This window comes from Panthera tigris, chromosome E2, assembly GCF_018350195.1.
Source record: "Panthera tigris isolate Pti1 chromosome E2, P.tigris_Pti1_mat1.1, whole genome shotgun sequence".
NCBI classification, from domain to species: domain Eukaryota; kingdom Metazoa; phylum Chordata; class Mammalia; order Carnivora; family Felidae; genus Panthera; species Panthera tigris.
This window is the reverse complement of record NC_056674.1, coordinates 30007010-30021815: the sequence shown is the minus strand read 5'-3', so window position 1 is coordinate 30021815 and position 14806 is coordinate 30007010. Positions and strand designations below refer to the sequence as shown.

The 14806-nt window shown below is 42.2% G+C and overlaps 1 pseudogene; it reads right to left on the bottom strand.

Annotated features, from left to right (window-relative positions):
- Positions 1-11570: 11570 nt before the first annotated feature.
- Positions 11571-12538, bottom strand: LOC102953662 (annotated as a pseudogene).
- Positions 12539-14806: the final 2268 nt, after the last annotated feature.

Genomic DNA, 14806 nt, shown 5'->3' with positions numbered 1-14806 from the left:
CAGGCTCCACACTGTCAGTGCAGAGCCCAACGTGGGGCTCGAACTCATGAACCTTGAGATCACGACCTGAGCCGAAACCAAGAATTGGACGCTTAACTGACTGAGCCACCCAGGCGCCCCAGGGAAGGGGTGTTTTCTTGGGGACTGGCAGTCTGGAGTTCTGTGAGGTGGGAGCCAATAGTTCATGCTGCAGGGACCTCTGGTCTGGCTTGTGATAAAACTCCAGTCCGGACAGCATGGGAGTATCTAACCATGGGGATACGTGGCCAAGGTTCTGGGCTTTTCTGACGATCAGGTGAACGTGGGTCCTTGTTTCTTAGCTTTAAGAGAGGGGCTTAAAGAAAGTAAACGCATTTGATGATGGTCTAGGTCTTGGCTTCTGGAATCTGTGAGAGGCGGGCTGGTAAGTTAACAGAGGGGAAGACACATTCCAGGGATGCTGAAGTAGTGAGGGAAACTTGGGGGGGGAGGCGGGGCTGCAGGTCTCCAGAGCCACAGGGTGGTTTGGGTTCCATTGAAGTTAGGGATAAATGCTGTTTGGTGTGTGCCAACCATCCAGTGCTAACACGGTGACTTTTGTCCTTGCTTTTCCCCTGTTATTCTCTTTAGCATGCTACAATTTGATCCTGGGGCCCAGCTCTGCTCCCCCTTGGCTGAGTGCACGAAGGGGTTAGTGGGTCCCTTAGCAGCTTTATGTGTCTAATCGGAATGGACCTGGCCTTGGGTGGCTCCACGTGCATCCAACACCAGCAACACCTGTCTAATTGGACCATTAGACACTCATACCTCCCTCATTTAGCAGATGAAACTGTAAGGACCAGAGAGACAGAGACCCACTCAGGATCTCACGGTCACTGAACAGTACAAAGAATCAGAACCAGGTAGTGGTGCTACTTTTAGCTTTTGTGTTGGACTCCCTACTCCCGCAGGCCCTATCCAACATGGCCCTATCCAACATGGCCCTTCCCCCGGAACTGGCTCTTTATGTCTTCGCCAATAGCCAGTTTGTTGGTGTCTCCCTGGGCAGGGTGGGGTCCGTGAGGAGTCAGACTGTGTTCTGAGGGCCCCTCTGAAGTCTGGCCAAGGGAGAAAGAGGTTTCTCATCTATAGCTTCCTCCATCCCATTGGCCTGATTTGGAAAGGGCAATTGTTTACCTGAGTTGGGGATCTCAAACCACTCACTTTGCCCAGCACTTTCCCTGCTACCAGAGACACCGACAGTTGGTAATTCCTACGTGGAGGACTGTGTTGAGAATGATTCAGAGGCTGAAGTAGCTCTGTGATCCATTATTGCTGTCTGCCAGCAGTATGGGCATGGGGAGTAGGGCTGTATGTGGAATGTGTTTACATGTCTGCCTTCCTTCTTACGTGAAGTCTCCAGAGCTGTCCTAAAATCCTGGGAGGTGCAAAAATGGGCACATGCAGCCTTGCAGTGGTTGTCACAGAAGCCACCACTCACATAAGGAATTTCTCAACCCCAGGATGCATCCTGAGCCAGCTATGCACCCCTCTGGCCTTTCTGCTCCCCCCCCCCTCGTTGAGCAGCTGACCCAGCTTCTGCTACTGAGATCCTGACTAATTGTCATCCCCTCCAAGCAGACCTTCACTGAACCTTAGAAGCAGAAAGACTCAGAAACAAAAGCAAGAAATAAAAGAGCTGTCAGAAAGAATCTACACAGACCCCTGAAGTTGTGTTTTCATAACTGAATAAATAACTCCTTGAGCAATAATTTGTTTGCAAGCTGTTAATTAGCAGCATAATTAATTTCTGCAGATTATAAATAACAGAGCACAAAGTGGCATTCCCAGGAGAACCAATGAAAAATTACCTAAACCATTTTAAGAACCAAAAATAGTTCACAATGTAACAGATTTAAATGAGCTCGAGAATCTGGATGGTGCCACTTTCTTTTTCCTATTGGTTAAAACAAAAAAGAAAGAAAAGAAAAGAAAGAAAGGAAAAAAATTCCCAGAAAACTCAACAGCTATGAGCTTGTATCTGAAGTCAGAAATTTATTGGCGAAAAGCAGAGTTTCATTAATCACTGTGTTCTCTCTTATGCCTGGCATGTCAAGAGGGAAAAAAAAATCTCTGTTTATCTCTGCTTCAAACAAACAGCCGAATAAGTAGATTATTCCCAATAGAAAGATTTTCCCTGTACTCTAATCTCAGTGCAATCATTCACTGCTCTAAATGAGCAGTTACTTAAAATGTGAAGAAGGGATGCTAATTAGTTCAAGGAAAGCCCTGCCAAGTATTTAATTTTCAGAAAGCAAAATAAAGATAGGGAAGGCCTTTCAACCTTCTGCAACCTGAAGCCATTGTTTCGTATCTCATCGCTTGCCTTGGGTGTCTTCCTAGTCTTAGCATCTGGACTGTGGAATGCTGGCTGACTGGTATGAGTTGATGTCCAGGTTTAGAACCTTGAAGGTCAGCGTTTTCTTAACCCTTGAAGAGAAAGAGCCTTACCTTTATTCATAACCCGAGATATTTTCTAAAAGGATTGAAGGGACCTGCCCAAGGCAGAACATTTTTTTAAAGTGATAAAATTAATCTAAGAAAGACCAAAGTGGATGGATGCTGGAAAGAAATTGACCTAAGAGGAATGAAATTGATATATCAGTAGTAGCAGTCAGCAGATGCTATGGTTCAGCAGATTTAGCTCTGAGCTTCCCAGTAGCCAAGATGAGGAGGGCAATGGGATGCTAAAGAGCTCTTCTTTTCTGAAAGGAGAAGCATGGACTACAAGCAGCATAACTGACGGCAGAGGCCTGGGCTCCAGTACTAGGTGAACGGTGGTTCACGTTGACCTCTTCATATACAAACTTTGTGATCTGGGCAAGCTGTTTAACCTCCCTGCATCCCAGGATTCTTTTTTATTGAAAAAGGACACAACCACAGTTTTATTGGAAATCATTTTAGACCTGCAAGGAGTTGTAGGAATAGTACACACAGCTCTCTTGCACTCTTTCCCCGGCCTCCTCCAATGATAACATATTAGATTCAATAGATTCAATTAGGTTCAGTTCTCAATGTCAGGAAATGGACATTGATGCAACACTATTAACCAAATTACAGGCCATATTCAGATTTTACCAGTCCCAGGTTTGGATTTTTTAAAATACGTAAGAATAGTGATAATAATTAATGATAATAATAATAATAATAACGTAGTTTTAGGGTTTTGATAAAAACTACATGGCATAATACCTGTGACTCACTTAACTGGCCGCATCATATGCACCCAATCAATGGTAGCTACCACCTTTCATTACTATATATGGGTTAATGAGAAGAAGGTCATTAGCCACAGTAGCTACGTATAATGTTTCCTAGACACTAAATGTGTCTAATCTTTGTTTATCAACGTAGCCTTCAGTGGAAAGAGATACGTTTGTTCAAGTATGACAAGGCTTCGACCATAAAGAGGGTCCGTTTAAGAATGTGGAAATGCAGACTGGCACATTTAATCAGGGTTCTGGTGATAAAACGGAAAGAATCGAAGGATCTTCATTTCTGTTTCAGACAGTGCGTTTATTTTCTGCTTCCCCAGCCACCCAGAAAGTAAGAGCTCCTTTCTCATCCCTCAGATATAAAAAGAACAAAATGCCTAATTATAGATAGTGCTTTTCTAAGATCTGAGCCAATGCTGCAGAGGAACCGGGTATGAGTTCGCAGTTTTATTGTTGCCTCTTGTGTGCGTTTGAACATTTCTGCAGACGCTTGTGCTATTCTATTCAATTCCATTTGACATAGCTAAGCTCTTATTATACATGCGCATTTCATGGTGCTTGCTAGGCACTTCAGGAAGCACAGGATTGAAAAAGAGATGACTTTTACCCCCAAGAAGCTTATAATCTAGTGAGGATGTGATGGACACACACTTTAATATTATTTATCATTGAATTTCTGTATTGCTAGCTATTTTATTCAACTATTGAGTAATACTGTATCAGGCTCAGTAAACAGACTATAAAGGAATGTCTGCTTTAGAAGGTGTTGCCCTGAAGCTCCTAATCGTTTTGGGGCGAAAAGGAAAACGTTACTTATTCATTTATTAAGTATTGAGCCCATACTGTGTAATTTTCTACGTGTTAAGGGTCTAGCAATGAACAAGGAAAAGGGAGTGTGTCTCTCCATAGAGGAGGAATATGGAAAATTGGGTACACCAAGACCTGAGCACAATGTGATATGTGATATGATCTTAATGCTTCGTGCAATGTTGGTACACAATACTTACGTGCAGATAGGCAGAAGTACCAACGAGCATGCTTAGAGGGTCGAAGACAAAAGGTGGGTCTTAGGCAGTGAGCTTCCCAGAAGAAGGAGATATTTAGCTTGGCTTTAAAGATGAAATCCTCTGGACAGATGGAGAAGGGATGGCCATTTCCTGAGAAAATGAACAAAAGACCTTCTGAGAAGGGTCTTATTTGGGACAATGTGAAAACGGGTTAGAAAAATGGTGAATGCAATGATGGGGGCTAAAGAGCATCCATTACCATTCTTGTCATCACCATTATTATTCTAATAGGAATTATTGCTACTCATTGCTTATTATTCTTAATATTAAAATATGCAATAATAGTAAACAGTTATTAAAAGTTTACTATGTGCCAAGGCCTGTGATAAATATTTCATCTTCATTGTCTCATTATTGTCCACATTTCATTTTATAGTCAAAGAAATTGAGGGTCAGAGAAGTGAAGTAACTTGCCTGAGGTCACATAATTAAGGGACAGAGTCAGGACATCAGGACATGAACCCATGCCTGTCTGAATTCAAAGACCATTCTGCGTTATATGAAAATGTTTTTTTAATCATTTGCTGTTGAATTTGTTTCCCCAAATCATTCTCTATGAGATCCCAGAGGAACTGGGAAATGCTAACAAAATTTTATGGCACAGTGAAAGAGTACAGTGGCGATTAGTTAGATAACTTTAGTATCATCATCAGTGGTAATGATGTCATTTCATATCTATGCCATTATCATGCCCAGTGGCAGTGGTGGTGATGGTGGTAATGGGACATGTCATGGAGGGTTAAATGGTATCTGGTAGAGGAGATAGGTTGTACTGAGCTTCTCATTTTCTTACTTGGCTCCTTTTGTGAGGAGGGTAATGCTTGGCTATGGTGGAAAAGCACAGTACTTCCCACTGATACACTGTGGTCCTGGAGCAGGTTTTTCTGTGCCAAGCAAATGGTTCTTGTACATGGCTGAGGTTGTCAAATGATAAGGCATGGCAGATGCCTTTAAGGGTGCCATGCTTTCTGGGCATAGATCCAAAGTCATAATGCTAAAGGGAAGTGTCTGATTAGAGCCCAGGGGTAAGAATAGCAAGACTGTGGCTTTCATCACACTGCACCCATGACCTAGTTAACACCACTTAGCGCATGGCCACCGTTATAGCCATGATCTTGGCACTTTGCCATGTATACCTGTGCTATTGTCCATAAAGGGCGCTGATCAAGAGAATAACTGATTCAGCACACTCACAAGACCTGAATTCTGTTCCAAGATAACATGTGCAAAGCTGCAAGCCCAATGCCTCAATTGACATGGCACAAATTCACTCAATAAATTGAGTTTCTTTTCTTTTTCCAACACTCACCCTGCCCCACTCTCCCTGGCTCTGGTGCTTACTTCTTTTGTGCTATTAAACAACTCATTTCCCCCTCTGAACCCTCTATCATCTCTAGATAAAGGTCGGTCAGGGAGGCAAATTGTGTTAATTTCACATGGCAGCTTGGATCTGTTTTTAAGGAGCATTGGATACAGGAGACTTTTAGAGCTATATCCAGGCTCAAAAGGAAAGAGTTCCATGATTGATTGGTGATGTCTGCCATGGTTGTAGGAAAAGAGAGTGTGTGTATGTATGCATATGCTATGTATTGACCTTGTTGGCTTCTAACTTTCTACCATGTTTAATGTTCTCTGATTATGTCTCAACAACTCATGTAGGATGAGTTGTATGTCTCAACAACTCTACTGGGGAGTGGATCGGTGGAATCATCTTTACCTTTAAGAGTAGCATGTTGGTGTATCAACCTAAACAATGTAAGAAAAACGCAAGGCTTGGCAGCTGTAGGAGGGAGGTGGCCAGGCTCTCACAGTCATTACAAATCCTTTTCTCCTGGGACTCTGCGCTTCTTGCCAGCTGTGAGGACCACACAGACAGTCTACCTTTTAGCTGTGCTGTGGAAAAGCAAAAGAGTGAAGATCTGGTCCTCTGCATGATGTGGGTGGTGAGATGCCCCCACCGTGGTTAACAGTGGTGAACAGCCTGGGAGGCACAGGAAAGGTGGGTGAAGGGTGACCTTTATAAAGCTCTGACTCACTCCCGCCTTTGACTCGAAGCCTGGGCAATACAGCCTTGCCTGACTCATTACTATTTAAAGCTGCAGCCTCTTCTTTTCTCTTCATTATTTTCAGTTCACATTTTCCATGATGTTTTCCTGTTTGGAATGAGCAAAACTTTCTCTTCTCCCCTGGGCTTTTTTGGGGTTCCCAATTCTTCCCAGGTATGCTATGTGTGTGGCAGGGGGTGGGGAAGACAGGGGTTATAGACTTCTGAGCAAGTCAACCAACTTTTTCATTCTTCTCCATGCCATGTTCCATTATCTGAGGGTCAACGTTTGGACTCATAAAGACCTTCTTAGAGTATTATAGGTAGTAACCATTTTATGTTACTTTGCTGATATGACATTAACATATATATGTTATATATATGTTGCAGATTTTCCTGAAAGAGTATTGATCTTGTGATTTTCTAGATTGCATCTTGGGTACCATCAGCTTAATACAACAGACAAATAACTCAATAGAGTTATTTAAAGAAGAGGGAATCCAAATGGCCAATAAGCGTATGAAAAGATGCTTGACCTCATTACTAATCAGCAACATTTCTAATTAAAGATATAATGCAAACATTTCAAGTGTATTATCACCCAGTCCTGGTGATGTGCCAAGGGAAAGGGGGCACTCACATTCAAAACTCCTTTCCCCTACATCCAAGTCCATTTTCATTTTGCTTCAGTCAGCATCCATCCTGTTGGGGTTCATCTAGTGGGTCATTCGTTTCTAGGGGGTTGGTAGTATTACCAATTTGGTGCTTCTGGCATCTTTCATTCATTTTTATCATTGGAAAGGCAGCACCAGGAACCTTTGGATTCTCCTATTACTTTCCCTCACATTACGTGGCAGACACCCTCTTCATAGCAAAGATTGATCATGTTAGCCAACACTTTCTTTTGAGGAACATGGAGTGGCCAATAGGAAGTCTCAGCTTCATACTGAATGATTGTGGCCTTTGTGGAGGAAGACGTCCTAAATCAGCAAAGTCCAGAATTATGGAAATAAAAAGGAAATACTTATTTAGACGGTTTATTATTAGTTGTGATAGTCAGAGGAGCTGCTGACTCTCCCATTTGTGTTTCCTGCTCCCTTAGATTCTGGCTACAAGAGGAATGAATCCACTCTAGGAGGAATATTGGTGTCTTATTTGTTCAGAGCATATATTACAGGCTATTAGACCGTTATTCGATCTCTCAAAATGTTGTCTCCAGTAGTGTTGTCATTCTATCATTTTGTAAGACCAACTATTTATGGATGAGGAGGTACATGGAAACGTAAGTAAACCCCATGAACATTAGATACTTACTTCCTGATTTCTTCTGCTATACAATGAAGAGATGGTGTTGTATGTGATACCATGATCTTGAACAAAGTATTTAGTGAGTCCGTGCCTGGTGGGACTGTGGCAAACAAGGAATACACATCCATGCAGAGAATGAGTATCTATTCCAGTAAGGACAAATTCTGTCCCTTCATGTTCAATGTAATCAGTTGCTACCAGATAGCAATTTGGTCCTTAGACAGTGATGCAGAATGCAAGCAAGACTCTGGTGTGCTGAGCAATATGATAGCCAGAATTAATTTTGTTATTAAACCTGTGTATCACTCTTTCTTTGCCACCATGACCATATCGTCCATGAACCTAGTCACTAGACAGATATCCACAGGGGTATAAGTTGCAACATGATTATTGAGAACTTCCTATGCAATGACTACCTTTTCTGAGCACTCACATGGGTTCAACTACTCTTTCTTGACTCTCTCTCTCTTTTTAATGAGGCTCCACACCATAATGGAGCCCAATGCAGGGCTTGAACTCATGACCCTGAGACGAAGACCTGAGCAGAGATCAAGAGTCGGATGCTTAACTGACTGAGCCACCCAGATGCCCGCAACTATGCCCTTATGCTTGGCCCATTTAGAGTTGCTCATCCTTCATTCAAACCTTGTTACCAATCATCTAATCTTATTCTTCCAAATGCCTGGACCTTGCATCACAAGACTAATTGCTTAAAATCCTACATATTGGAAAATTCTCCCTTTCTCCATTGTCCTCCAAGGCCATTCTTGAGTGAAATTGAAATGGCATAGCATTCCATTTCTCACTGGCACCATAAATCAGGCTTGATTTTCCTCCTCAGTCAACTGATCATATGAACTCTCAGAAGTTTGGGACACCAATATGGCAGGAGTAACTATGCTGGAAGTATGGGCCTCTGGTAAATAAGTTATATCTTAAAGATTTGTTCAAACCTATTTCTGTTTATATCATATCCGTTTGATGATGGACTGATGCAGGGCTTGCCTGAATTTATGGCTCCGTGAATTAGACAACCCCCGTTTCATGATGTCAGTGTTCTTGGATTTGTGGCATTCGGGTATGTTGAGAAAGAGCTGTTTTTTAAATTTTTTTAATTTATTTTTTATTTTTTAATTATTTTCCTCCCATTTTTTTAAGAAAGAGAGAAGGAGAGAAAGAGTGAGGGGGATAGGGAGAGAGAGAGTCTAAACAGATTCCATGCCCAGCATGGAGCCCAACATGGGGCTCTATCTCACAGTTCTCAGATCATGGCCTGAGCCAAAATCACGAGTCAGATGCTTAACTGAGCCAATAGTCACCTCATAGAAAGAGCTGTTTTTAAAAAAGAGAAAGGAACATGACTTTCCTACCAATCTCTGAAGGTTTGCCACTATGATTCTCCTAACACTTCTTTCTGCAAGCTTCATTTAGCAACTTGATCAATTACAAATCAAACATCATTGGATCTGAGGTATCTCAAAAGCCAAATGGCCGAGTTGGGCCAGCTGGAGAACCTTCTCTTGCTCTGGACTCCTTTTAAATTGTCAGCCTTATGGTCACTTAATCATCACTTCTGGTATTTTCTGCTAATCGGGATAGAGAAAAATGCATTAGACAGATCAGTATCTGCATGCGAGGTGCCAGAGGCTGTATTGATTTGCTTCACTAAGAAGACTACATCTGGAATACTAGCTGCAATTGAGGTCAAACCTAATTAAGCTTAGAATAAGCCACTATAATTCTCCAAGATCCATCCATCTTCTGCACAGATTACATAGGCAAACAAAATGGGATTGTGATAGTGTTGATTTTCCAGGTCTTGGTAGCATTAATCTTTGTATTCTTATAGGAACTATTATTGTCTTTGGTTTACTATTTGCATATGGAGGAAAGCTCCAGGAGCTTCCCTTTGACTGAACTCAGGAACTAGGGAAAGAACTAACATGGGTTCATATATCCATTGAACCACTGTTAGGTGGTCCAGGCCTAAACTCTGCTATCAGCTCCCCTTCAGCCTTGGTCCACAATTGTGTTACGAGGTCCCAGGAATTAATGATAACTCAGAATAATGCAGTCTAATGATGCCATAAAGGTCTATATATCTCCTGTTTCCTACTGCACAGTTACAATGGCACAGGACCACCGTTTCCTTTGGGGAAGACCAGGAAGGATATTTGAAACACACACGATTATTGCAAGCTCTTTGCTTGGGGGTTACTAAGGTTGTCCCTTTTTTCAAGGAATTCTGGCTCAATTCTGAGATCAAGTTCTCAGAATTGGATCAGATGATGATCCTTTGTCATGCTGATGGAAGTCAAGATTCTATTCACCCGTTTGAGTTTTTCAAGACTTGGGTCAAGTTGGACCTTAGCTGTCTTAAAGACCACAGGGTAGAGACCCTTATGGGATCAAACCATTCTGACTGTCTTTTCAACCATGTGGCCTAGCATGCTCGCTTTGCCTCTGGTGTTTGTGCCAGCCTATCAACACCACTCAGATCAGAAAGCCCTTCTCAGTGGCAGCGTCTTGCATTTTCACTTCTAGCTTAGAGTACAGCCACTACAGTGATTTTCAAAGATTCTGTCATCCTTCTCATCAAAGTATTTCTCAATGCTTTGGTAAGGGAGTGTTTTTTGAACACTCTCAAAGGTGGGTGAGTGGATGAATTACAACAAATTTACTCCAGCATTCTTTGCTCCTTGCCTTTTTTTCTCCTTACATTGTATTAAGGAATTACATGACTATTGACTTTATTTACAAAGTCAGTAGGCCACCACTGAGTCAAGAGTTCTGTCAGCCATTTAGAACCACTCCCAGATGCCAGAGTGAGCCCATTGATTTCATTTATTATTTTTAAAAATTTACTTATTTATTTATTTGTTTGTTTCTGGTGAAAACCTTGTATTCTTCATGGTTCCAGCTAGTTTCGAGAAAGTGCAACATTTTAATTTATGGTTTGGAATAGACTTTCAGCTGTATTAAACGATGGAGAGATGAATTGGTTACCTTACCAAAGTTAAATCAAGAAGATTCAAGTCAAAAGGTTAAATCACAGGTATTTCCTACAGCACCAAAAACCAGCTTTCCAGTACTTGGTGCCAGAGGCAAGAACTCCAACAGGGAAGTGCCTCAGGTCAGGAAGTGAGCAGAGCCTACCTGCGGAGCAAAAGGCCTAGAAGTTTCCACAACATGGTTTTACCCATTTGGTAAGCTCCCTTAGAAAATAGGGACAATGGATTACAATATCGTACGTGTCTCTGACTTGTGTTTTCCTAAACATCTCACACAGTAAATTACTACCCTGAACATAGTATATTCAATGTGGGGGTCAGATAGGCAAACACTAGTTCAATTTCTCAGGGTTGTGGGCCACTCCCATCTGAAGAATCTAGGAACCCAATCTCCATCTGGAATATTCCTTGTGATCCCTACAGACCAAGAGCCCAAACTCACAACTTAGAGGGATAAAACCAAACAAAAAGCCTACGGAAAGAATCCATGGCATAAAGGGAAGCAACTTCAAGGCACAGGTTAGGCACGCTGCCAAGGGCTGAGTAAATGTCTTCATTGTGAAGATCTTGCCCCTTTCCACTAGTAAGCAGTGGGAACAATTGAAACTGGAATCCTAGTCCATATCTGTCCCTCTCAGGGTTACCAGAAAAACTTCAGTCCTGGTTAACAACCCTACTGTTACATGTTATAAGTATCCAAGAGATCTAAATAAGACTGTGCAGTTTTGAAGATAGAATGCACTTTCTGGTTTGCAGTGTGGAGAAAATGATTATCCATCACTGAGCGCCAGAAACTGCAGTCATCAGCACAGTGCTATGGCATGCAATGTCAGCTCACAAAACACCTCTCTCTCCCTAGTCAGAGGCAGACAGATAGTGGTAGCACTAGGGTTTATTAAGTTGTGGCTTAGTACAGGAACTGGGGCTTGCCCAGGGTGCTGCTCTTGATGTATAAAGCCTGGACATTCCACCAATTCTTCTTGAGCAATGACACCAGGAAATTGACAGCTAAGTAGATGTTGTACACAAGCTCATCATCTGTCATCTTCACATGGCCAACGGCCACTGCCAGACACAGCAACTTCTTCATCTGGAATTTGATCATGGACTTCACTTCATCCACTTTGGCCACCATGTCCTCATTGTGGGTCAGCAAGGAAGGGACCTTGCCAGGCCTGGGCCCAGGATTTGTGGGAGCTCCTTAATCAGAGATCCTGAAGCCAGAAGGGCATCATACTTCTTGGCCAGCTTCTTAACTAATTTTTTTTATTCTTGTTGAGTTTCTTCAATCTCCATGTGGGGAACATCCACAGGCTTGGCTTCATCACAGTGCTGCTGGTCCCCCAAAACACAGATGGTGAACTTGGGATGGGGAGTGGACTTAAGCCTGACAGTGCTCCAGAAACATTTGTCCTTCTGAGGGTCATTGTTCTTCAAGATGATCTGAAACTCCACCATCTCCAAAAACTTTAGGCATGTGCACTGGTTCCCATGAAGGACTTTCTTCACCACCTCATACAGGGTGTCATGGGAGACTTTGCTGCTCATGGTGCCACATGCCATAATAACTGGAAAAGAGAGTTGTGAATCCATTCTGGTAAATAAACTCATATCACTAAATTCAGCTGCAAAATCTCTTAGTTCTTTGAGCGTGCCCCCTCTTTTATCAGTTATTCTGTAACTGATGCCCCAGGGCTTGTTGATGCCCCTGACTCTAGTTGTAGGCTTGGAGCCTCTGAGAAGTAGTACATTCAGGCAGGGGAATAATTGGTATTTCTGTGATGATATCTACCTTAGATGATGTCTTTCTTGGTTGTTCTACTGGACAGGACCAGTGTCATCAGATAGAGAAAGAGGGGCTCCTTCCACTGGCAATAAATTTCTGTTGGCAGATTTGGGAGGTTAGATGTCCTCAGAATCATTCAAATTCTCTCAAATGCAACCATTCCTATTCTCAACATCTTATTCTTTCCAAATCAGTGCTCTGACTTGTACACAAGAGATCCAATCAGGTTGTTTATTCCATCTATGTTGAATTTTGGGCATCCCACAGAATTGGACTCGGCATCTAATTTTTGTAGCCACCTTCTTTCAAGTTAGTTATAGAAACTGACTCCCTGGCTATGTCTTGAGTAGAGAATTTAAATCCTCAACTTGTCATTTTATTTTTTAAACTTGTCAATATAGTTGGAAGTAGCCAATTATTTTGGTTATCTATTGCTGTGTAACAAACCACTTCAAAACTTAGTGACTCAAAGTAATAACCCAATCATTATCTCTCACAGTTTTGTGGATTGACTATTTAGTGGTGACTGCTAAGATGACAAGCATCAGAGGGACAACAGAACCTGGGACATTCAAGACAGATAACCAAAATGGCTGGTAGTTAATGCTGGATGTTGGTTGGAAATTTGGGTGGGGTTATCAGCTAAGGATACCTTGGTTCTACTCCCCAGTAGTCTGTCTCATGGCTGCTTGGGCTTCCCCACAGCATGGCGGCTAAATCCCAAAAGGGAGTATTCTAAGTGATAAAAGCAGATATTGCAGATCTAAAGCCCTGCCTCTGAAGTTAGTTACAAGGATTAATTTTGTCTTTCTCTACTCACTGAATCAAATAATAGGGATGGCCTATGTTCAAGGGAAAGGGAAAGAACAGATGGATGAGTGACAAAAAAACCTGTGACCATCTTTAATCCACCATACCGATCCACTTCCCATATAGCAGCAGCCACTTGGTCCTCCAATGCCTACACGAGTTCCACCTTCTATTGCTAACTAAATCTGCATTGATTTCAAACTGTAATCAATCTCACATTCCCATCTTCTTGAAGATTGATTGCCTATAATCACTTACTGTATTACTTAGGATCCTTAATTGCAGACCAAATAATGCACTCTAACTAGTTTAAGCAGAAAAGGATTTATTATAGGCCATTAAGTCACTTACAAGAATGTCTAGGAGGGCCAGAGAAACAAAATTGAATGCTATGCAAGTAGGAGCAAATAAGCCATCGGATACTTCCAGTGGGAACCTTGATGCTGCTAACACTTGCCACTCGGGATCTAGGGGTCAGAGGGTAGACCTAGAACCACTCCACAAAAGAATGAAACACCACTGCCAGTGAGTTTGCCGAAGGACGTTACAGCTGTGGTCTCATGGATCTCACTTCTGCTTTCCAATTGAGCATGTGTGGAACTCTGGCTGCACAGATATCTTGGAAATATGATCTTGTTTTCCAGCTTCTAGATCAGGGTTCCTAACTTTGACATTATTGACATTTTAGGCCAGATGCTTTGTTGGGGGAGAGAGAACATCCTGTATGTTGTAGGATGTTTAGCAATATCCCTGGCCTTTATCCACTAGATGCCAATAGCACTGGCCTGCACCTCTTCACTCTCCTTCAGGTTGTGATAGTCGAGAACATTTCTTGTTACTGCCAAATGTCCCCCTGGGGAGTGGCTGAGTCACCCTCTGCTGAGAATACCACTCTTGGGATCATAAAGGCATGATAGAGAGAAGTAAAAATGGGACTAAGTACTGTCACAAACAGATTGGTGGCAGGGTAGTTTAGGAGAAAAAGAAATTCCATGATATCTCAAGGATCAGTGTTACAAATAACAATATCATTTGAGATATACTCATACCTATTACCAAAGTGGAATGAAAAGATCCAACCAGGCTGTGGTGAATGAGACAGTGGTAAATCCCAGGCCATTTTTTTCTGCGATGATGTTGACAATTAGAGTTTGGAATAAGAAAAGCTCTTTGAATGTGGTCGCCTTCGGATAAAACTCACTTTACAGCTCCCTTGTTCGAGGTTCTGGCAATCTGGCAGAATGGTTCTTATTGTGCCGGTGAGGGCAAGGTGCTATTAATCTGTCTGCATTTCTCACTACACAACCAGCTTAAAAACCCTAACACAACTCCAGAAGCGCAATATTAATACCAGTGTCATCTGACACTTTTTCACGTTCTGTTCTTCACAACTTTTATTCCTCGAATCCAAGTTCTACTGTGTTTATTTTTAAAAAGTGACAAGGGGGAAACTGGGAAACTAGAGGAGGAAGGGAAGAGTCTCTACATTACTGTGGATAAGGAGTTTTTATTCTGTGCAGCTATAAGGATGTCAGTCTCATGGGAAA